Genomic DNA, 25,890 nt, shown 5'->3' with positions numbered 1-25,890 from the left:
CTGGTCTGGCCTATCCTCAACTCCACCCGTTACCATTGTGGGTAATAAAGTGATTAATTCAGGACAGAAATGCGGTCTAGCAATCCATTTGAAATTAAGGCCAATGCGAGCTATTCACGTCATCTATTGTCCGCTCTCATTAGGACATTTATGTAGGTATTATCTCAATTATTTTTAACTACAACTTCGAAAAGAAACCCAACTATATTTATGTACCTACATTCATGAAATAAGATTATTTATTTTATTTCTTAAATTAGGTAATTGAATATTCATGACACATTAAAAACACAATTCAATATAAGAACACAATAATTATATTCTCACAAATAAATACACCATATATAGGTATATTGTATAATAAAACGTAATACAGAAACCAAGATTTGGTTAATTTACATTATAAATTTAAATAATTCATAGTTGGATTGTCAGTACATAATAATAAATTAAAGTTAATGTTATCTTATTATACATAGGAATTTGAAATTAAATTATTACACCACTATTTACGTATTTAATAGTAGAGTTCAATGAACTCGGATAACTTAGATGCGTGCACATAGAACAGTCGTATTTATCACAGAAGAAAAATTGACACTGTACGATAACAGTTAATTTCTCAACGCTTTATAATGCAATTCAATTTAATCTGCACCATTTACCGCTCGCGACATCATTTGTTTTTCACTACGCCTTAATATAAAGTAGTATTCCTAGGAATAAACTAACACAACGTATCTAGCTATCCTGGCTTCGTGTGAGAAGTATGATAGCCGTGTCATACTTTTGACGTGCCTTCGGGTAAGACGGTTTCGTGTGCCGTGACGGCAAACGGCATATTGCTTTCTTATGCCGTCTTGTATCTCCGCTCCCATTGCGCTCCTACTTCATAGCGTTTATGCTATGTAGATATTGTCATGACAATAAGAAAAATAAATAAATTAATTTGGTCAACAAATTCTGTTTTGATTTATTTATTGGGTTTCTATAATTTCAAGTTATGTTTATAACAGCAATTTATATGTTTTGAATCTATGATGCGTCCCGTAACGGCTATATTTTTTAAAATAATGACATATAACATTATCATATGGTATTGATTTTCTTCTGATTGATTACGATCACAGCGTTCCATCTCTAAAGAGACCAGCCAACTAAAACAAAAGTACAGTCTCAATTCACTGAATGAGTATAGAACTGATGGAGTACAAAACGGCACGACTAGAAAGATCTCAGACGCTGGAGCAACGGGTTAACGTTTTTTACGAAGCACGGAAGTTTAAGCACTAGCAAATTCCTAACTCTGGCTGGTAACGATATTTTCCTAACAAAAAAGATCCAATAACTTTTATTGGACATACATTGGATTATTAAAAGTACTAATAACCACCTTCATAGCTTCTGATAGCAAGTATTTATCTTCATCATTTATTTTCCTATAAAACCTTCATGCTTAATTTAATATGTATGGTTCTTCTTTTAACGTTTTTTATTCAAGTAAACATGTTAAAATATATTAAATCAAATCAATTGATCTCTAAGTATGTTTACTTAGAAAACTCGGGTAAACCAGTTCCCTCGTTTATATTTATAAGAGGAATTCCGTTCTTATAGTTTATCTTAGCCTGCCTGACTTTGCGTGGGCAGAATTAAGGTACTTAGAAGTTTTTTTACGTATTTAATGATCTCGCTTGTTCAGTGGCTCGATAATACTGCTGCAGATCATGTTATCCCAAATTCAAACGCACTAAATTGGGCTTTCTGTTTTCATATTCTCCGTGGCGGCCTAATTTTTGGAAGTTATCGATGTTTATTTTCCCCTGTTTCGAAGCACGTGAAGCGTTTTGTGTAGTGTCTGAACTTTCTCCATTCGTATCGGCAACAAATTCAAAAACATTATCCCAGACCGATACAAAAAGGTTAACGGCGTCTACTTTTACAAAACTGTAGAGCCAATCTAACATTCTTCTTCGTCCACCAAAGAAACTTAGCTTCGGCCAAAATTTTGGCGTCTGCTAAAATATACTAAAACAACGTATAACGCGCTACATTATAACTTTGTAAGCGTTCTTCATCAGCGATTATAACTACATTGACTAAATGTCTTAAAGTATCAAACATATTTTATGTATGAGTATATATATATATATATATATATATATATATATATAATAAGAAATGTGAAAATTAATATCAAGCAGATATGATTGATGAAGTGAAACTTCTTCTTGCATTACAAACGTTACGTAAAGAAACGTCACGCGTTAATTCTCTAGTATTTTACTCCGAAGAATTGTATTTAGTCTTAATTTCCATCACATTAATCGAAGATTGCGGGTTCGAGTCGGTCAAACGTCACTAAATAATCATATCCTAATTTATCTTGTAAAGCCGATTATGACAAAACCTGCATATCTATACATATAATAAAATTGGAGTGTCTGTTTGTAATATTAAAATAGCTCTTTTTTGTATTGCATTGAGTAAAAACGGTACATATACTAAAATAATATTTTTTTACAATTTTTGTCTGTCAGTTTGTTACGACTAATCACTGGAACGACTGGAGCGGTTTTGACTACTTGATTTTTACTGGCAGATAACTGATACAATATAAAGGAGTAACTTAGGCTAGACTCTAGCCTAAGTTACTCCTTATTGTAGCTTCTTATTGCAGCTTCCTTATCCTTATTGTGTAAATATGTATTACTCTAGCCGCTAGAGTAATACATATTTTTTTCAAATCCAAAACAGTACAATATCACACACTGCTAGAGTAAATCATGTCAGAACTTTATCCACCACGCTTATTACAGCAGCGTGGTGAAATAATCCCCAAATTATCCGAGGTTCAGCAGTAGGAAATTCATATGCTGTTTCTTTACTCTTAACTTAATATATTTTATTTCCATTATTTGCATAAACAAAATTCAGAATGCAATTAACATAATCATTAGTCATAAACTTCCGCAATCTCAGCAATAGTGAATTTAGATTAGACATTTTCTTAACTAGATTTGCAATTTTAAGACCCTTCGATTTCTTACCCGGCGACTGCCCACGTGGTACGCCTACTAGAACGAGATTTCTTTTAAGACATGTTGTAGTGTCTAGTTAATGCCGTGTAATCTTGCAATAAAACTTTCTAGTGTATTTGTATTTAATGCTTCATTCGTGTCATACCGTCGTTATTCTAAATGATATTATCATCTGTTCCGACAATTTGAACAATATAATATTTAATTAATTATATAAAAGGTGTTGTTAAAAAGAAAAGTGACATAATTGTGTATTGTTTTCGATGTTTATTTTGTAATAAAACGCAATTATATATCACTCACTTATGTACTTATTTATATTTATATAGCCGGTTAATCATACTGTTTGTCAATTTACCTCTTCAGACAAACCAAATTACATTGGAAATTATTGTTATTTTCAACCCTCTCAAAAAGGAGGAGGTTATCAATTCGTCTGTATTTTTTTTGTTACCTCATAATTTTTCACTGGGTGAACCGATTTTGATAATTTTTTTTTGTTTGGAAGCTAGTGACTGACACCAAATATATAAAATCAATAATTATAACTACGTTATATAATCTTAAATCGACTTTTAAGTAATCCAATATTTTTCATTTCATTTTACTTAGGACTCTAAAAAGTATTTTGAATACGCGATTATTTTTATTACTTTTTAATCCATATTAATTTGTTTTAAAATGGTGTTTTGTTTGAAGTGGGTTTTTTCTTTTTGTTAATATTTTTATTTATCATATATGTACATCTGGGTGTTATCGAGATTATTCGTTTTTCGTTAGTCTCAATTAGGAAGAAAATAAAATTCGGATTTCCGGCATAATGCTGTAAATATTTCAACAAGATCCTTTTTGAATGCACGATATGATATAATCTTGTTTATGTTAAATCTTTTTATCTACTATTATTTTAATTTACTTATAGTGTGTGAAAACTTTTTGGGCTAATCTTTCGGAGTAGATATTCGCTATGTACCTAATAAATATTTGTCGTTAAGTAATTTGATATACGTTTTAAACTCTTGTTCATTATAAAGGCTCTATTTTAAGTTTTCTGATAACACTGATGCAAAATCCGAAAAAAATAGTTCAGTAGAAAAATGTCATGTTTTTTGTCAGAGTTTCTGATCCTTCATTAACGTTTGTGTTATTATGCTTTCACCTTTCGGCTTAAATGCAAAATAAGGAGAATAATATATCCATCTGTTACTGGTTGCCGGAGAGTCCAAACTTAATACGCTCTTGACGATAATTGTTTGCGCAGTCGGGTACTGTTCATATATTACGTTTTGTGTGTAAATTTTGTATTGTAAACAAGCTTCCGCCCGTGGTTTGCGGGTGTTTGGTAAATCTTAAAAATGATAATCTTTTTATACATTCATGATTCAGCGACAACTGTTTATTACGCATCAAACTGTAACTGTAGATAGAGTTATTAAATATGATTGTTATTTATGTTACGTTATTATTATTACGTTTTTAAAAAGTTTAATTACATAGAATCGCCTGAATATTAGATTTTAATGTCTGAACTGTTCTACGATATATCTGTAATAGTAGATACACTTTTTTGGAAGATACGCACTGGCTTCCAAGCGCCTAACGTAACATGAAAATAGAAAAAAATTAATTTTACGATATTATCAGCTATGTTCCGATATATTATTATTAAAGTATATCTTTTTTTTTTTTTAATTAGTAGGCGGCCATGCAAAGAGGGCCATCCGATGGTAAGTGCTCACTAACGCCCAAAGACGTTGGCGCAGTAAGATAATTTAAGTTTGCAAATGCACCAACAAACTTGATAACTTAGTTATTATGTCCCTTGTGCCTCTCGTTACATTAGGTCACTCGCAAAACAATACAAATTCGGTATTACTACTTGGCGGCAGAATGTTTGAGATGAGCCCTACCGCCAAGTGAAACAAGTTTCCAATTACAATAATAAAACAGTATAATGATGTGTCGAAACGATTTCATTCGCTTTAAATCTGACAGTAAGTAGGCATTTGAGGTTGTTCATCTTTTCTTACTAGCAGTAAACATGTCACCGAGTTTATAGTCGTATTTTTAAACACAACACAATTAGTCACACTGTAACTGCATCTGTTATCTACATTTCATTATTAAAGCTTTCGTTAAAATAATTAAGTGTTTTATTTATGTATTTTATTCTAGAAATGTAATCGAAAACAATTTTTATTTTCGAACAATTATAATAGTCGAATGTATAAAATAAACAATTTAATTTATAAAAGTTTTAAGTCTAAAACGATTTATTTAAATATCGGTTACCTGATCGGTTTACGAAATTCATTTAGTGAAACGTATAATTATTAAATTTGTTCTTGTTCTGATATAGTTATCATTATCACATAACATTATCATTTGTGTCAAATGAAACGCTTATCGCCCATAATGAAAGTACTTAAATCCGTATAAATATAAAATCAGTTTGTGTTCTACAATGAACACAAAATTAAATTTGATCTATGAACATTATCATTCGTTTGGTACAAACAATGTTTAATAATAAACTTTGTATAACAGCCGATAGGTATTTATTCTTCTTAGGCTTTGCGAACAGTAATTACTCTTTGTCTAAAATATAATATTATTTATGGCTGAAGATTAGCATGTCGTGCTCTATGTATTAATTAGTCATAATAATTTACTATTGGTTGACATTTGTAAAATAATCGTGCCAGTTGTAATAACGTTTAACATTTGTATAAATCATGTTATGATATTTAAATGGCTACCTTCAGTAGTGATGTGTCATATTAACAAACATAAATCCTCAATATCTTATGTAAGTAGGTTTCATATACAACGGACTCATTGTCAGTTAGTGTCCATAAAAACAATCTGTCAAATAAGACTCGTCTGTTCATGAATCATTAATTTAAATGGTATGGGTATTATTAGTATATAGACATAACTCTTTATTAGACTATAAACTATCTAATCATTAAAAGTCTGTTAGCAAATCGTACTACTACAGAATCGGTTATTCTCTAAATTGACTATGTATAAATGGATTTTTTGTCGAACCAAAACTAACTTCAAATAAATGCTGACTAGACGTAGATACAGCTTGGTTTTGTGATCTATTGTACTGTGATATATTATGTAAAGTAGGTAAGAGACCGTAATGTTCACTGCTGGATTAAAGGCCTGCGTTCCTCTTACTGAAAAGGATTGGGAGCTTATTCCACCGAGCTCCTCGACCGCACTAGGTTGCCGGATTACTTGCGTACATGTAGGGTTTCACTCACGACGTTTGTCTTTACTACAGAGCACAATAATAATTGTCAACACTTTAGCAAATTTAATTTGAAAAGGTTATCTGCATAAATTTGCGAACGAAGTGTTAAGTAATCGAACCGTAAATATTTTTAACAAAAACCTACAATCTATACTAGCGACCCCACCCGACTTCACAGGGGTGAAAGTTAAATAGAAATTTATATGAATTAAATATACCCTATAACACTTAAAATTTATTATTTTCTACCAGTAAAAGTGTTTAAAATTAGGTGATTAGTTCACAAGTTATCCCCTACATAAAAACAAATAAATTCAAATCATATTAATATGGATAGTTTTCTTTGGAATTTCTTAAACAAATCTCACATTATATTTAGCAGTATCATCACCAGTATATCTACTACTACTACTATACGCAACGAGACAAAACGGTAACTTTGAAACCATATAAATAGGTGATACCTACTAGCTCAAAAGGCGCGTCTTATCGCAAAAGAGTGAACTTTTCCGGAGGAACTGCGAGCAGAGGAAATAGTCCAATGACGGTAGATTCACCAGTTAAACAAGATGTGTCCGGTATAGGTAAAATATGTACGCTATGAATGGCAAAAATAAGTATGGTAAAATAAATACAGAAAATAGTAATGCATATGTAACTCAATACGCGTGATATAAGGTCAGTAACTGTTTACTTAAACGATACTCATTGATACGTTGGCAATCAGTTTGACCTTGAGATATTACCCTGATCGCACAAAACAGTTTTTATATATATTTTTAGAGCTTAAATGTTAAACATTTTGATAATGTTGATATAATTGAAATGAAACCGAAATTAAGGTAAAACATACGAATGTATGTAAAAGTAGGTAATGTACGGTATCATTACGTTAATCCGTTTCGCCGCCTATTTATCGTCTGTATATACGAAGCCTTCACGAGCTTAGCCCGCTTTGAGCACGTTTAACCCTTTTCATCCTCTTAGGGATCGTATTGCGAAAAATCCCTCCTTAGTGGGTATTTATTTACGAAAAGAACGATATTCTTAAATGTCCTAAGCCGTGTATAGTCTGAAGGAAGGAATAATGCTTTTGAATTAAGAATATCTTTCACGTGAACCGCCGAAATAAACATACAATAATAAATAAATGTTAGACTTTGTTATGGTTTTAATTTTAAGCCGAGTCAACTCTTTGTTACCATATTTTAGTGGTTCTTTTGCCTAGATCCATTAGAGTTCTACATAAAAATAATAAACTCTTCACAGTTTTGTCATGACCGTTTTTCTGTTAATTGTACCATAAATTGTATGTTTATGTATAGATTTTACTGTGATCAGTGGTGAACGATAAAAATTCATGAAACTTGCATGTGTCACATGAAATTCTGCCCCATGTGTAACCAGCAACCTGCATAGTACCAACGTAACTAAGCTCCGAATCTCATCTACTTTAGGGCCTCCTAGGCATCTAGAGGCGATGTGGCATCGACCCAGCTGTGTGCAATTAGGTTGTTACGTTTTATACGTTTTCAAATACTATTGAGACCATTTAATTTATTGAGACAATATTTAGTTTCGGACATAAGCTACTGATACTGACGTTTTAATTGATATATTTTGTAGCCCACAACGTCGACCCACTGTCACTGAGAAAGTTTTTCAAAGCTAGCCTTTGGGCTTATTTTCAACTATCCAATAGATTCAGCATCAGGTATTAAATATAAAAGTTGTAAAAATTAAGCTTAACTTTTAATAAATAATATTTAATTACACTCATTTGAATTATGTTTAAGTTACAACTTCATTATATTTGTAATATCTCATTATATTATATATAACATTATTATAGCCAAAACAAAACGTCACAAATTCCTACCACGTAGGTACGTTGTTGAACATTATTATAGATTATAGAATATAAAAGACAATATGTTTCACATAACGTGCTGAAAATATTATAATAAATTACCTGGTGGGTGGTCTTATCCGTCCAAGTGAATACTGCTCAGTTATGAATTATTCTAACACCTACATCTGTAACGAAAAATATATCGGTGGACTTCAGATTGAAATGAATAAAAAAGCCGATGTTATTTTATTGAAATGCCACAAGATATATAACGTCTTAAACGCCATAAGTGCTAAAATGAAAATCAAAATTCACTCGTACAGTGCTTTCCTAAAATATATATAAAACAATTGTTACATGATTGCGTATTTCAAATTATTCTTTACATAAATGATGTCACCGAAATGTCTCACTGTTTACTTAAACTTTGATTCTATTATTTCATGTTTACATATTTTAAATAAAATGTGGACAAAAAGTCATTTACCAAAGTTTCCCTATAAAGAATTCCCTGAATACCATTATCAAGAATATTTAATTACAATTCTCTCTGATGTCACCCAAAAGTCCCATTCTCGGCCTAAACTTTAACCTTCCAAGTTTTATCTCGATTTCTTGAGTAGGTACTTCACAAACATTATAATATATTGTTATGTTTGGTTTATTTTATATGCCGGCTATACAGAAACGCAGGAAATTGCAATACTAATTACCTATTTTTTGCCAAATATTCAAAGTTTGAAATTAATTATTCTTATCAGTACCGAGAAAAAGTGATTAATGAAATAAAACCGGTCATTTCATAGCGCCGCTAATAATAGACTCTTTTTATTATTCGTTCGAAATGCGTTTGCGAGTTGCACATGTGTTTGACATTGACTCAAATCTTTTCGTTTCGTTTTGTTTGTGTTTTATGTTCCAAGGATAAGGTGTCCATTAATTCGGTGCTAAACAGGAACTTACCGATAAAAATAATACCGCTCTATTTTTAAGAAAATAAAGAAAAGAACGAAAAATTATTTTATTTTCCACTTTATTTCAATCATTAACGATTAAGTATCTCAAGAAAAAAACCGAAATTTAATAATAACAGTTGTTTTATTTATTAAAGAAAACAATACGTTTCTGTCATTAACAAAATATTCCTTATCTTCCATTTTAAACAAAGACATGGTCACATTATACACTCAGGACAACAGCTGGTTATAACAAGAAATAAAATACACTACATAGATAACTTTTTGCTGTTTTAACTCTCGAATGTAATATAAATGTTCCTATTTTATTTATTTTTGTGTGATATAAAATGTGATACTAGTATTGTGTTTATTCTTATCACCTAGTATTGGTATATATTTACTATATTCCGCATTGATTCACTCAAATTCATATAGAGTTTTTATTACAGGCTAGGTACATAAGGATAGGTTCTCATATCCTATATATATTGAAAGTGTAAGGCTTGGTTTAGACTTCTTGTTCCATTCAGATTAAACTGATGAGTTATCCTCTGTAATAATGGTTCATTTGCGAATGCCATACTAGACTGCATCCAAAAACAATACTTAAAATCAGTAGTTACATTATCATTAAAATTTTTGATATTGTTATGTTTAGATATATTATTTTTGTATTTTATTTTTATAATGTTATTGGGTGAATAGTCCATCAACAAATTTTATGGTATAAAAGAAGGCCATGTTTTATTTGAAGGCGTAACATTCAATTTGAAACATTTAACGAATCTAAAGATACAGAATTGTTTAAAATGTAACGTTGTTTAAGTTCTAAGGTATAATATATTACACTCATAATACATTAAAATATAAATAAACCAAGACTGAATGAATAAAAATCTTTATATACATATCATTGTTTTTATGTTTTTATAAAAAAATGGACATAGATAAAGATATAATGCAAAAAATGTCCGTTTACAACAGTATTTTAAGTTTGTATCTTTTGTATTTCGAACAAATATTCGTGGGCTCGATAAAGGTTTATTGTGAAATCAGTCTAAGGTTAAACAAACCTTGTCAGACCACACGCGTTGATGACGATGAATCAACCGACGATGATGCGTCCATACAAACACGCCAAATGGCCGCTTTCAATCCGAAACAAGAAAAAAAAATAAACACATTGTTGCTTTTAGCCGTTAAATAAACGTAAATATAATAAAACAGTACTTTTATTATGAAATCAACATGACCCGTTGAACATGACTTGTGCTTTTTATATTGAAACGGTATATCTCTTTACATGACTGAATTGAACGTTTCAGAAACGTCAGTTTTTGAAATATTGATGGAAGAACTAACCTAGCTCAACGTTGAATGGTCGCCTATTGCGTCATTAGCGACCACCAGCCAACGACCATTCAGATTAAAGTGAAATTAGTTAATCTGATTTTGATGAGCGTTTCAGAAACTGGACGTTAATTACTTACTACGAAATAAACGGCAGAAAATTGTGGTTCTATTTGGTGTGTTCACACTATTAACTTCCCATTTATTTACTAGTGGTAACTAATAATATACAACATAGAATCCTTTTTTACTTCGTATAAATGAATTACGTAGAGTCAAAAAGGTAATAAAGATAACTAATGTAATTCAAACATACTACATTTTAAAACAAGTGATCAATAAATATTATTATTAAATTGAATAATGACGTTATACATAGTAATTTATTCGTCAAATAAATTTATTTTATTGATAAATCCTAGTAAATAATACACCCCTAAACATCAATGATTTAATTAACGCCCCGCCCTTAAACGCCGTTACTGACAATATCAATTAATTTATGGCTCAGGTTTTTTTTATAATTAATACTAACTGAGTTTTTCGATTTAATTAAACTTAAATCAAATCTACATTACTCATTAGATATGCTATGGGTTGGAATATGCATATAAATTAGTTCACAAGTAAAGCTGATAAATTTAAAGAGAACATAAAATCCCCTTTCTTTTACCACCACTGGTAACGGAAAGGCAGGTTCATTTTCCGTTAAGAGAATCAGTATAAAGTATTGCTATTCAACTGGGGAATTGCTAGCATTCTTGCCACCGTTTCACGCCACGCGGTGATACGCGTCCCTATTATACATTAAGTCCCTTGACGTACATACCTATGCGTGTAACTAAAGTTGTATATAAACTAAACCAAATACACACAGGACTCTTCAGAAAATATCGAACTTTATTTTCATAATTAATTACCTGTTACTTTACTTTATTTTACCCAAAAAGTCCCATAAACTAATAATGTAAATGTGAAAGTTACTCCGGATAATTCCACGCCTAAATCTCTCAACCGAATTTGATGCAATTGGTATAAAGCAATCTTCAATAACAAGGAAGGATATTTTTTTAAAGGCCGGAAAAAACATTGCAAGCCTGCAAGTTGCAGATGTCTATGGACAGTGGTAATCTCTTACCATCAGATGAGCCTCCTGTTTATTGACCACCTGTAACATAAAAAAGGACATAGGCTTTTTACACCTAAAATACATGACTCGACGATGCCCTTAAAGCGATCGAAAACTTGTACCTACTCTATATAATAACAAAAAACTTTACCTATAATGTATACACATTACTTGCACATATTAAATGCACCCTTATATATACAAAGCCCAATATAATAAAGTATATACAGTAATTGTATAAATCTACGATAACAAAAAGCCACTAACATATTTAGACTATTAGTATTAATAGTTATACTTATTTCCCACTAAATTATATTAACTGCACTTTAAATTATTTCTTAGTTCTAGTTTAAAAAAGTCATACGATTAATGCTAGACGTATTTAGTTCATTACGTGTCGTGTTTGGAGGCTATTATTCAAATTAATCCCCAATTATACCTCATAACGACGCCAGCCCGTAATTTATTTGTCAAAGTATACCGCAGAACACAATAGTAAAACATATGCTTTAAACTGTTATGGAATTGCATTAATCATGTGCGAATACTTGATAAAACAAAATAATATTGTAGTAGTTTGAATTACTAGGCGAAGCATTTCTTAACGTGTACTAATATTATAAATGTGAAAGCAATTCTGTCTCTGTCTGTCTGCAGCTCTTTCTCGACCAAACCAATGAACCGAATTTGATGCAATTTGGTGTGAAGCAAATTGGAACTCCGAGAAAGGACATACAAGTAAAAAAAAGTAAGGTAACAGCCTGTTAATTCCCACTGCTCGGATAAGGCCTCCTCTTCCATTAAGGTGAGGGTTTGGAACATATTCCACCACGCTGTTCCAATGCGGGTTGGTGGAATGCCCACGTGGCAGAATTTCGATGAAATTAGACACGTGCAGGACTCCTCACGAAGTTTTTACTTCACCACCGAGCACGAGATGAATTATAAACATAAATTAAGCACATATGTATATATATATATATAGTGGTGCTTGCCTGGATTTGAACCCGCGATCATCGGTTAAGATGCACGCGTTTTAACCACTGGGCAGTCTCAGCTCCAAAAGAGAAAGGGCATATGCTACGTTTTCCCCTTTCCCCTAAAACATGACAACAAACACCCTAAAACGCGAGCGAAGCCGCGGGCAAGAACTAGTTAAGAAATAAGTTATCTGTTATAACTAATTAGGTATTGTTTGTGCATCGTCGCCTGTTTCGGTTCCAGCTTTTCTTATTCTACCGCCTAACATAATTACTCTGTAATGTCGTGTTCCGGTTTAAAAGGTAGTTAAACTCGAGGGACGTAACACCTTCAACTCTCATGATTGACGGCGCATTGTCAATGTAAGGAATGTCTAATAATGTAAACATTACGCTCGGTACAGTACAGATTACATCTACATAATATATGCGATTAATAGATATATGTACTTATCTATGATTGAATTTAACAAAAAAGTTATTTTTGTTTAAGTTTCTCCTTATTACATCGAGAGTCCTATCAAAATCAGCCCAGAAGTTCTAGAGATAAGCCGGAACAAACAGACAGATAAACAAATATTGTCAAAAAAAAAATGTATACACAGTACACAGGGCAAAAACCGATGGTTTTAATATTACAAATACAAACTCCAATTTAGTTCTATGTATGTATAGATTTAAGTTCCACATTTAAAAGTAAATGACATAAGCAAAAATCTTCTTCACTGAAAGCAAACGTTTGGAACTTATTCCAACAAGCTGCAACATTGTTGGTTAAACAGGTACGTGGCAGAAGTTCGTTCGGAACATCTCACGATCATGACTCGACGATGCCCTTAAAGCGATCGAAAACTTGTACCTACTCTATATAATAACAAAAAACTTTACCTATAATGTATACACATTACTTGCACATATTAAATGCACCCTTATATATACAAAGCCCAATATAATAAAGTATATACAGTAATTGTATAAATCTACGATAACAAAAAGCCACTAACATATTTAGACTATTAGTATTAATAGTTATACTTATTTCCCACTAAATTATATTAACTGCACTTTAAATTATTTCTTAGTTCTAGTTTAAAAAAGTCATACGATTAATGCTAGACGTATTTAGTTCATTACGTGTCGTGTTTGGAGGCTATTATTCAAATTAATCCCCAATTATACCTCATAACGACGCCAGCCCGTAATTTATTTGTCAAAGTATACCGCAGAACACAATAGTAAAACATATGCTTTAAACTGTTATGGAATTGCATTAATCATGTGCGAATACTTGATAAAACAAAATAATATTGTAGTAGTTTGAATTACTAGGCGAAGCATTTCTTAACGTGTACTAATATTATAAATGTGAAAGCAATTCTGTCTCTGTCTGTCTGCAGCTCTTTCTCGACCAAACCAATGAACCGAATTTGATGCAATTTGGTGTGAAGCAAATTGGAACTCCGAGAAAGGACATACAAGTAAAAAAAAGTAAGGTAACAGCCTGTTAATTCCCACTGCTCGGATAAGGCCTCCTCTTCCATTAAGGTGAGGGTTTGGAACATATTCCACCACGCTGTTCCAATGCGGGTTGGTGGAATGCCCACGTGGCAGAATTTCGATGAAATTAGACACGTGCAGGACTCCTCACGAAGTTTTTACTTCACCACCGAGCACGAGATGAATTATAAACATAAATTAAGCACATATGTATATATATATATATAGTGGTGCTTGCCTGGATTTGAACCCGCGATCATCGGTTAAGATGCACGCGTTTTAACCACTGGGCAGTCTCAGCTCCAAAAGAGAAAGGGCATATGCTACGTTTTCCCCTTTCCCCTAAAACATGACAACAAACACCCTAAAACGCGAGCGAAGCCGCGGGCAAGAACTAGTTAAGAAATAAGTTATCTGTTATAACTAATTAGGTATTGTTTGTGCATCGTCGCCTGTTTCGGTTCCAGCTTTTCTTATTCTACCGCCTAACATAATTACTCTGTAATGTCGTGTTCCGGTTTAAAAGGTAGTTAAACTCGAGGGACGTAACACCTTCAACTCTCATGATTGACGGCGCATTGTCAATGTAAGGAATGTCTAATAATGTAAACATTACGCTCGGTACAGTACAGATTACATCTACATAATATATGCGATTAATAGATATATGTACTTATCTATGATTGAATTTAACAAAAAAGTTATTTTTGTTTAAGTTTCTCCTTATTACATCGAGAGTCCTATCAAAATCAGCCCAGAAGTTCTAGAGATAAGCCGGAACAAACAGACAGATAAACAAATATTGTCAAAAAAAAAATGTATACACAGTACACAGGGCAAAAACCGATGGTTTTAATATTACAAATACAAACTCCAATTTAGTTCTATGTATGTATAGATTTAAGTTCCACATTTAAAAGTAAATGACATAAGCAAAAATCTTCTTCACTGAAAGCAAACGTTTGGAACTTATTCCAACAAGCTGCAACATTGTTGGTTAAACAGGTACGTGGCAGAAGTTCGTTCGGAACATCTCACGATCAATGTTTTCCTTCGCGACCGGGTGCGATATAAATACAAATTAAGTCAGTGATAACTCAGCGGTGTTTACTCTGATATGTAACCGCGCTCGTCGATTAAGATTCACGAGTTCCACCCACTTGACCGAACTGGACCATCCTGACGCAATTTACATACACACCGGTTATATTACTTCACCAAAATTGTCTATCTTGTAATAAATCAAAGATAATATACAATATGCAATTTAAAATCGTTATAAAACCGAACATGCAATCAAATTTGTTATTTTGTTCCGTTTCCAACGAACATTAGTCAACCGTGTACTTTTCCGAATAATTTGCATATTGTATATATGTATATGTACATACATATGAACGAAAACTACAGACAATTCCATGTAAGTACGACTATTTGTACATTTAACGTTTCCAAGAAGTTCAATTTTCCTCGTAACTTCTAAAAGACGTACGAAATACATCAAAAATAACGATGATGCCGAAGTTTTGACAATTGTCGAACTTAAATTGAGTGAATGAAGGCTGAAGAACGAATGATTCTTGAGAGGAAAGAAGGTCAAATTAACTAAACTAATGCCCAGATATTGCACAAGTTTTACTGATCGCGTGTTCAAACGGTAAGCATTGTGTGACCTACTTGCGTGGGATGATAGCGATCTAATCAGAACGGAACAGTCGGCCGGGTGAAATTTACTAAAAGCCTTACTGCTTTACAAACCTGGAAACCTCTAACTTATCTTAGCGTGAATAAAACAAAATAGCTAAGCTAAAACAAGTAAAGCTTATTGTTTATACAAGCACTTGCATGGGAGTGAAAATATTTGTTCTGTCGAGTCTGTTTGTTGAAGTTTCAACTACAAGCATTAACATAAATACATTTTATATATTTGTAAATTCGAAAACAATGTTGTATGCATATGGAAAATCAATATTCAAACGTTTTACTTCAGTCGTTTCCATAGAAAATTTCGATGTACTACGCAAATGATTGTCTGGTAATTTACTTCGGAGACATTAGTAAGATCCATAATGTCCCACTACTAATATAATAGGCATACATCCTGTTTATAATTAAATATATCAAGAGCTTTTTCCACCATGCTACCCCTCTGCGGGTTGGTGTAATGTAAACAGCTGTTTTGTTTATTATTACCCAAAAAACTGACTCATATATATTCCTATTTATTGTCAGTTACTACGAAAGCATTTTAATAAACTGTTTCTACACTCAATAATTTATCGATAGATTATTTTTACAATTGTCTGCTTTACTGAAATGTAATTGATATAAGCTAATGTATACTTAAATTATGTCTCTGAGACTTCATTATCATTAAAGGATTTAATCCTAATTAGTTTAATACTCATTAGGACTAATTGAATGAGAATGTCTGAGTGCGGCATTATGACTTATAATTTAAGTTTGGCGTTGTTACATTAATTTCTTTGGATCTCAGAATGTGTAAATGAGGAGCTTAGTAACGTGTATAAGTATGGCAATTAGTTATTATTCCTTATTATTAATCTCAGACATGAAAACTCTTAATTTATTACATTAATTAGTTAACACTACTACCTCCTGATCAACTTCAGTGCACTTCAAAAGGAGATAAAGAGTGTCCTATGTCACATAAACTGTTTGTAGGCAAACCATCAAATTATCCCTGGTCTTATAGCGTGAATAAAAAAAAAAACAAGAATAATTCAGTCTATAAGAATTATATCATAATATCATATTTATTGTTACTTCGCGTAAATCTCGAGGACACACGATTCACTACTGCGAAAAGATAGTTCAAATAATGAGCAAAAAAGCCTGTTAAAGTACTAGGTACTTATTGTCAAAAGCGATTCTTAATTTAACGTTTATATAATCATTGAAATTAATAATAAAACTATAATGCCTACGCCCTGATTAATGAATATAATTTTATTATAAAATTTTAATTAGTAAATACCGAAGCAAAAAACACAAAAATGACGGAAAATAAATTTATTAATAACAAAAAGAATGTTATCATATTCACTCTAATTCGAATTTACTTAATCGATAAATCATTACACTTTTACCGATTGATAGTTATTTTTATCATTAGGTCCTATTACGTACAACGTATAAAAACAGATTCTATTGCCGCAATGGTACATCTGGCTTTTGATTATAATACAGACATAGATACGTAACTCATTGAATTTAATTAACAGAAATACCTATTATATATTATATAAATTTACATTAGTTTTAACAAAAATCTCTTGACATCGAATGAAACAATAGAGGTCAATAGAGGTCTACTTCTAATCGTTCCCACAATTTAAAAATATAAAACCAGTATTAATTAAGAATGTTTATATCATTATAAAACTTAAGAATTGTTTGGACAAGCTATTTTGCGACAAAGTAACTTAAACAACGTTTACTATAAATACGAAAGTAAGTTTGTTTATTTGTTTGTCTGTTACGTTTTCCCATCTTAAGTATTGAACCGATCGTTTTGAAATTTGGAAAACATCGAATACCTATCACCTGGATTCACTCCCATCCCGGTCGCACGTGAGACAAACTTCACGTGGAAAGCAATAGTAACAAATGAAAAGAAGAGCTTTGAAGATCATTTAGAAAATGTAAAATACGAAACGATTTTTTGCTTTAAAAAACTCTGCCGAAGACAAGTGTGTGTTTGCAAGGAACTAGAGAATTATAATAAATAATAAATATTGGACAACATCACATACATTACTCTGATCCCAATATAAGTAGCTAGAGCACTTGTGTTATAGATAATTATAAGTAACGACGGTACTACAAACACCCAGACCCAAGACAACAACATAGAAAACTAATAAACTTTTTCTCCATCGACTTGGCCGGGAATCGAATCCGGGACCTACGGGCGTATATATGAAAATCGGTGTACGCACTATTCGACCACGGAGGTCGTCGAATTGTAAAATGTATATATGTACATGTATGTACGATAAGTATGTATTCCTAAATAATGTACGCACACGTGTTTACCTTTACATAAACTCAACAACTTCGTCCCGAATTCCGAAACAACCCTGTTGCGTGTAATTAGACTACGTTACTTGTTCAGCCATACATTCGCTAGTTCTAATTACACGCACGTCTCTTACTAATTTATTATCCAATAATAGCTGTTATTCGCTCACTGTACGCCTCACTTTGTATAAAGTGAATTATAAATATATATTGGAAAACTTTAAAAAGTACATCGCGATTTATTATTTCACGGCATCGCCTTCTATGCCTAACAATAAAATCCGATATAAATAAGTGACTAGATGTGGCCGCAACTTCTTGAGCGTTTGAATTTAACAAACGGGGAAATGCTGCTAGCATTCTTGCCACCATTCCACGCGGTCAAGATTTATACAGTAACTAGTTTTAGTTCATATTTGTATATATATATTTAAGCATTTAATGTTGTTAATTCTTATGTTAATAAAAGTGTCATTGAAACAAAGAAGTTATTATTGTATCTTACTCTTTATGACCCAGAACCAGCAGATAGACAGATATACCAAAATTTTAAAATATGTTATTTTCGTAATTGTACCGTATATATATATATACCATTCATGAATTTAGTAAAAACACAGACACTCAAATTTTATTAAATGTATAGACAGAGCTTAGTTCTACAAATTAATATCTTATAAATTAAAGCACTAAGTACTCTTGGTCATGATGCTCCAGGAAAATGAATGTTTGAAAGTGAGTCTTCTATTCGATCCTAATCATTTCATCGGATTATACTTAGCTTTGTTGAGGCGTAGTGCAAAGTCCTGGTATAAAATATTTGCAATATTCTTGCTTTGTATTTTCGTCCTTTAATGTACAAATGTTTTATGTACCCATATTCAAACTGTATGACAAGTAGCCAGTAATGAATAAGCGAGATCAACAAGCCCGAAGTTATGTGTACTCTTAATTATTCATTAAACGAAATACGTAGTTTGTGTATTTAAATTAAAATTTAAAACTTCCCCGAGACTGTCTGGAGATCCTGAATGTGCAAACGTCAACTCGCCTGCATCGTTAATAATCATAACTCTTGACTGAACACTTTAAGTTCCCACCCAGCGAGGCACTCAACATGATGTAAGAAAAGACGGGAAAATATTTCCGTAAGATCCTTTGTGCGTTGTACCTTTTGAATTTTGTCTTCATATTTGTATGAACTAACTTCTGTATTTGTGCGTAGCTTTTCACAATGGCGTCGCTCTGATGTTTGGCACGTGGATTACGGAAATGTTTTCGTATGAAATTGACATTTCAATTTTTTAAATTCGGATGGATTAAACAAGTCAAGGCGTATTATTCAAGTCCCATCTTTCCAATTATTTTATTTTTGGTTCACAAATCGTTTGTCAGTGATATTAAACTCGTGTTTATGTTTTTTAATTTTGCTTTTCCAGACCTCTAACAGTTGAAGGTCTAAATTGTAAATTACTTTTACTTTATTGTTATTGTACAATTTAATTTATTTCAAACTTTTGCTAGAAAGCGTGCATGTACCTAATCGTTAAGGTCGAAGGGCTATAGGCACGCACCCATAACTCTACGGCTAGCTAAAAATGGCTGCCATTGATTGACCTATTAGTGCCCTTTATGTTACCTTCATATGATTATAATAGCTTTTCACATCAATATACGTGTATATTTTAATCCCTTAAAGTTTAAACGAAAGGGTTAGGGATTTTAGTAAGGTGGGTGGGTGGTAGGTATAATTGATAAACTGACGAAATCCGTTTTGATTTTATCGTACGGTCAAATCAATATAGATTACTTAAAATATTTTGCATAATTATCTACACATTTAAGATTATTTTAAAACTCATATAAATCGTTAGTTTTTTGGTGTCGTTGAAAAAAATTATTCATAAATTGACAGTCGGTACGCATGTTGGTAATAGAATAAGAAAGACGCTTTTTTTAGAACATTCACATCTCCAGCTTGATATTGTCCGTACTTTTCTTGCTTCCCTTCTATAATTTAGATTTGTTTTCTTTATTCTCAGACTGACTGATATTTTTTTATAATGTTAGGAATTTGACGCCAAAATAAGTTTCAATAGACCTTTGCAAGGAAAACTTCCAGTGTCAGGTCACTTCCTCAAAAGGCTGTTATGTTTTCATAAGGTTCTATATCTGTATCTATCTATATCTGTATATCTATTAAAAATTTAATTAAAATTTATTTACTAAGAGAAGACTGCTGAAACACAAAATTTAAATAATTATACATTTAGTTTTCGGTAATACATTATAGGTAATAAATTATTATCGGCGTGTATTTGTATGTGTGAACGATGCGTGTGCTTACCTACAAGATGTCTTAGTGTGCGTGAGAAACTGACGAGTACAGACAGCAAAAAAAAAATTATGTTTGTTAGGTTAACATGAAGGGGCGAGTCTTCGTAAATGAATAGAATATATAACTAAAACAAAGTATTATCTCTAGACAATATTATAACTATTATCTGTAACTAACATGAATTGTATCATGTAATTAATTATAAACATTTTATTATAACTCGGAGGTTTATTCCAATTTGTTTGTTATCTCCAATTTCATCTTTGTAGTAACTAAACGCTAATTTAAATTTAGTCCACTCGAAAAACAAAACGATAAAAAGAGCTCTCGTAAAAAGAGTTCTAGTTTTTACTTGAATTAGGGTCAGGTAGGCTGTCAAAAGTACAGAATCCAGGACAGTACAATGTATGAGAGTTTTTTTTTTAATTTAGATTTTATAAAAAAATATAAAATGCATTTTTTCTGTTTCAGGTCAATTATTAACGTCAAACATTAGGATATTATATTTAAGGTAAGCTATTTATAAATATAACTTAACTAATTTTATATCCATGTTTATAGATTATAAATATTCAATTAGGTATTAAATTCAAAAGAATAATTAAAGAGCGTTTGTGTGCTAAAGGATTATTACAACACTAATGACTTTCTAGTTGACTGCACACTTTGGGAATGAGACGATCGCCTCCAGGCTTTCAAATAACAAAAATATGTTGGTATTATTATTAAAAATATATATTGTAACATGATGTTAAAAAAATGATCTTGTTGAGTTTCTTTCGCCGGTTCTTAGGTCTGAGGTGTTGAAAACCGAAACGATAGTAGATTTTTGACGATCATTTAGAAAGTGTAATCACTTCTATTTTGAATAAATATTTTTTATTTTGATTTTGACAGGGTGTTGTTCTGATTAAAATTCTCACTTAATCAAATCAAAATCAAAATTACTCTATTCAAGTAGACTTTTACAAGCACTTTTGAATCATCATTTTACAGCTACCACTGGTTCAAAATGTAGATTCTACCGAGAAGAACCGGCAACAATCTTCTTAGTTACTCTCATTTCAAACGTAATATACCTTATCTCATCTACTATCTACATATACGAGTAAATATTAATATCTCACCATTGCAAACAAATTGAATTGAGATAGGCCGGAGAATAAAAGAGCTAGATATTAGCTAAACATAGAAGATTCAAATCCAATTAGGAGCACTAAATTTTTATATTCTTAAATTCTCTTCTAATAAGGAAAAGAGCAATGTTCTCAGATATGACCCATTTAGGTTATGTTACTCCAAACCGATGGTTCGCAAATAAATTAGCATTTTAAGGGGATATTCTATTTGCATATTATAATCTAATCATATTCACAAGTTTTATTGCAGTAAGTGAATTGAAGGGTAAATAAAAAGGGGAAGAATGATCAAAGTTAAATAATGCACTTTTATTTTCTATCAATAAATTTAAATCTCATTTCAATAAATTTATAATAAAAACACCTTTAAAACCAAGATTGTATAGATACAGAATTTTGCGGATATATTGTTGACAATTGGGTACCTGATTTGTCTGGAGACATCAATACAATATTTGAAATTTTAACTTCGTAGGATAAGCGAATTGGTACTAATTTTGAACTTGTAAGATTTGTCCTCTTACTGACAAACATTGCAAGTTCAGAGACACGTACGTAGTTAGCCTTCCTCAATTGGGCGTTACCGGCAAATATACCGAACCTCACCTCACACTCCCTGTGCCCTCTAAATACGGAGACGTGTCTCTCAATTTTTAATGTAAATAAAAAATAGATTTTGATGAATAGCTTGTCAATTTATTCCTTTTAGGAGAAGAAAAGAAAATGCTATATGTACTGTTAACATATCATATATTTACTATAAGCTTTTTCCGCTAACAATTAACTACCGAGAAAAAAAAACCATGAAATTCAAAGGAAGTAGGAAAAAAGATAAATTAAACATTGATAGCTGAGTGCCGGATGAAATATGATGACACTCAAAAAAAGAAACTTGATAAAAAGGATGAATCTCTTTTGAGGTATATTTGTGGTTAAAATTAAATTTATTAAGATACAATAACATCTTGTTCAGGCTGGCACTCATAAGGGAATTAATAATCAATTACCTGTTTCGAAATAAGACTATTTCTTCAAAATATCATCGTGTATCATTTCAACTACAAATCATTCATTCAACAGTTGTTAGAATTTAATTTTTGACAATTGTTATTATGAAATATAAATTGCAAAATTTATAAATGATAATGCGAGCCATTACACGCTTCATTTGACATTTTATATTAAATACAGCTTAATTGTCGAAACCAATTCAATCCTTTGCGATTGATATATTGAATTTATTTGTACCTTTTCGGCTTATGTTTCAATAATAATGAATGAAGTATTTGATCCTATTTTTAAACGCTGTATAAAGTTTTCGTCTTAAGAGGAAACTTTCGTATTATTCTAATTTGGTGGTAGGGCTTTGTGCAAGCCCGTCTGGGTAGGTACCACCCACTCATCAGTTATTCTACCGCCAAATAGCAGTACTCAGTATTGTTGTGTTCCGGTTTGAAGGGTGAGTGAGCCAGTGTAACTACAGGCACAAAGGACATAACATCTTAGTTCCCAAGGTTGGTGGCACATTGACGATGTAAGGAATAGTTAATATTTCTTACATCGTCATTGTCTATGGGTGATCGTGACCACTTACCATCAGGTGGCCCATATGCTCGCCCGCCAACCTATAACATAAAAAAAAAATCGACATTAATAAGAAAATATCTACGTTTGTTTGTAGTTGTATCTTCATGAACTTCAGCAACCCTTAAGGAGTCGTATGGATATGTGTCAAAGGATTATGTTGTCTATTATTGAATAGATGATTATTTTATATTTACAATAGGCGTGAAAATCATATTTATAACCGTTCATTCTCCGTATAAATAATCCCAAAGATTTTGTTGTTATTTTAAGCTTAACTTTTTACGATGCAACTGATGATGCTATGTCTATTGTGCTATTTTCACCTTCGTTTTAATACATCATGAATAGTTTTACGACTTCATTTTATACGAATCATTTCTATTTTGTATGCTACGATTGTTTTATAGTCTATACTGATGCTATTATCGTATGAGTGATGATTTGGAACGGTACAAAATAATCGTAGTCGAAAATTTCTATTGAACTTCTGATTTTGGAGTGCTATCGTCATTGTATTAATATTTTACCTATTGTTCATTTTAACACATATTATAACTGTATTCAATACGACTATTGAAATATTTTTTGGTGCTATAAAATTGTCACTCGCAACCATATTTGTAACAATTCTAGTTTCGAAAAAAGATATACTTTTTTATTTGTATATATTTAATACGTATCAGCTTAACTTGAAATCATTTATTTACAGTAATTCGAAAAATATCGGTTGAAAATATAATAAGGATGCTAGTATATCGATAAAATCTGAATAGCCCTTAATACAAGACCGATGTTCGATACAAAAACTAACAGTTTCTGTTTTAAGAAGAAAGGCCGTGATAAAATCCCCGACATCCCTCTTCATGTTATCATCGCTGAAGATTGAGATTACAGTTACGTGTCTAATGGACGTTGAAATACGAATTTGGTGTCCTTTTTACTTTTTGTCGTTGTTTAATGGACTCGAGCGATTTTATGCCTTGTAAGGAATTTGTAATGCCTTTTGATAAAAAAATGACGCAAATTTGCTTTTCCTTATTTTTGGCAACGTAAAAAGGTTTATAACTTTTTAATATGACTATGACTATACTGTTACAATCGTTATTAATATAGATTTAATTCAAACATATGTATCATAAGATAAACACAAATAATGATTTATTATCCTCAATATCCCTCTAACGGTGATCGATGCATTATTTCGCGGTATCCGGTCCTCGCCAAACAAGAATGCGCCGGCGCCGAACGATATCGCACGTCCATTCTCAAGATCCACATATGTCTATCAACGTCCCGCACCGGAAGGCGATAGAGAGAAACGGCTATGACATCACCCGTAATGCATAAGCTATTAACATAATTGCTTATTGTAATAGTTATTTTTAGATTAGATAGGAAATAGCTGACAAAAGGAAAATATCGAAATGAAATAATGTAAATATTTAATTAAAAAATCGTAGTAAAAACTTTGGGATACAATTTTCTTCCTGGTTGAAAAGATAAAAATATTGCATCTTTACTAATATTATCAATGCGAAAGTAACACTGTTTTTTTCTGCGGAAACTCTCCACGCTTTAACCATTGAACCGATTTAGATGAAATTCGGTATGGCGGTCGCTTGATAGTCGGGGAAAGACAAAGGCTAGTTGTTTTTTTTTAATTATTACTCATAAGGGTTATACGTGGAATGACAGTCTGTTTGCTGTGTATATGTCTGGGGCGGGTACTTAGAGGAAGAAAATATGCAAAGGATAAATAATCAGTTACGAGAGAACAGTCAGTGATGATTTGAATAAAAATCTATATGCTAATCGACTTATAAAATATTATCAATGGCGTCACCTATAATATAGAACACCAATAAGATTAATCTGTCGTCTTAACCGACGCCAGTATAATTATACAGTATAAGGAGCAGACAATTTGACATTGATACGTTAAGTCGCTGGCGACCCTCAGGCCAGATAAGGGAAACAGTGCGCGCCACTTATACACTAGAATACAATTATATGCTAGTTCCTGCTAATTACTAGCTTGAATTGACCTTGTATAATTGAATTGTAACCCAGGAGACTGGCTATAAATTGGCTACGCTCATGTCTATTGCGGATATATATGAATAGTCTATTAATTAAATTATGGATTAGGTATTGTCATCCCAAAGCAACAGTTAATAATCTCTGTGACATAATTTAATAGCGTATAAATATTATCTGGTTTTAAACTTAATTATTTTTTACTAGCTGTGCCGCAATCTTGTACACGTTTGAATTTAACAAAAATATTATTGTAGTTGATATTACTCCTTCCCGACTGGACGAACGGCTGGACCGATTTTGACTCCCGTCAAAATCGGTCCAGCCGTTCCAGAGATTAGCCGGAACAAACAGACAGACGGCAAAAATTGTAACAAATATTATTTTGTTATATGTACCCACCGTGTATACATACATATGCATTGAGTAAAAAAGGGCTTTATTTAATATTACAAATACACACCAATTTAATTATATGTGTAGATGTAAGTGCCACTTGTCGCTATATTGTGACAGTGTTATGTGTATTGTTACTCCACTGATTATAGTAGTTTATTTTTAATCCAGATAATTAATCAGAGTTGCGATTGACCGTGTGATCATGATTTGTACAGTAGACATGTTTTATTATTTTAGTCTTGAGTGTACATAAATCTCATGTATCAGGCT

General features: G+C 31.9%; 1 protein-coding gene across 5 annotated transcripts in view; it reads left to right on the top strand.

Moving 5' to 3' along the window:
• LOC124537662 (dystroglycan 1) overlaps nucleotides 1-25,890 on the top strand; it is a 100,164-nt gene that overhangs the window by 9,925 nt on the left and 64,349 nt on the right. For 4 of the 5 annotated variants that reach the window (XM_047114574.1, XM_047114576.1, XM_047114575.1 and 1 more), the window contains exon 2: nucleotides 20,930-20,969. The exons of the other annotated variant lie outside the window; for it this stretch is intronic. The gene's annotated coding sequence lies outside the window, so the exon portion shown is untranslated. The remainder of the gene's footprint in view (nucleotides 1-20,929; nucleotides 20,970-25,890) is intronic. 5 annotated transcript variants of the gene reach the window in all.

This window comes from Vanessa cardui, chromosome 18, assembly GCF_905220365.1.
Source record: "Vanessa cardui chromosome 18, ilVanCard2.1, whole genome shotgun sequence".
Lineage (NCBI taxonomy): Eukaryota > Metazoa > Arthropoda > Insecta > Lepidoptera > Nymphalidae > Vanessa > Vanessa cardui.
The sequence above is the reverse complement of the archived record's forward strand: the minus strand, read 5'-3'. Positions and strand labels throughout refer to the sequence as shown.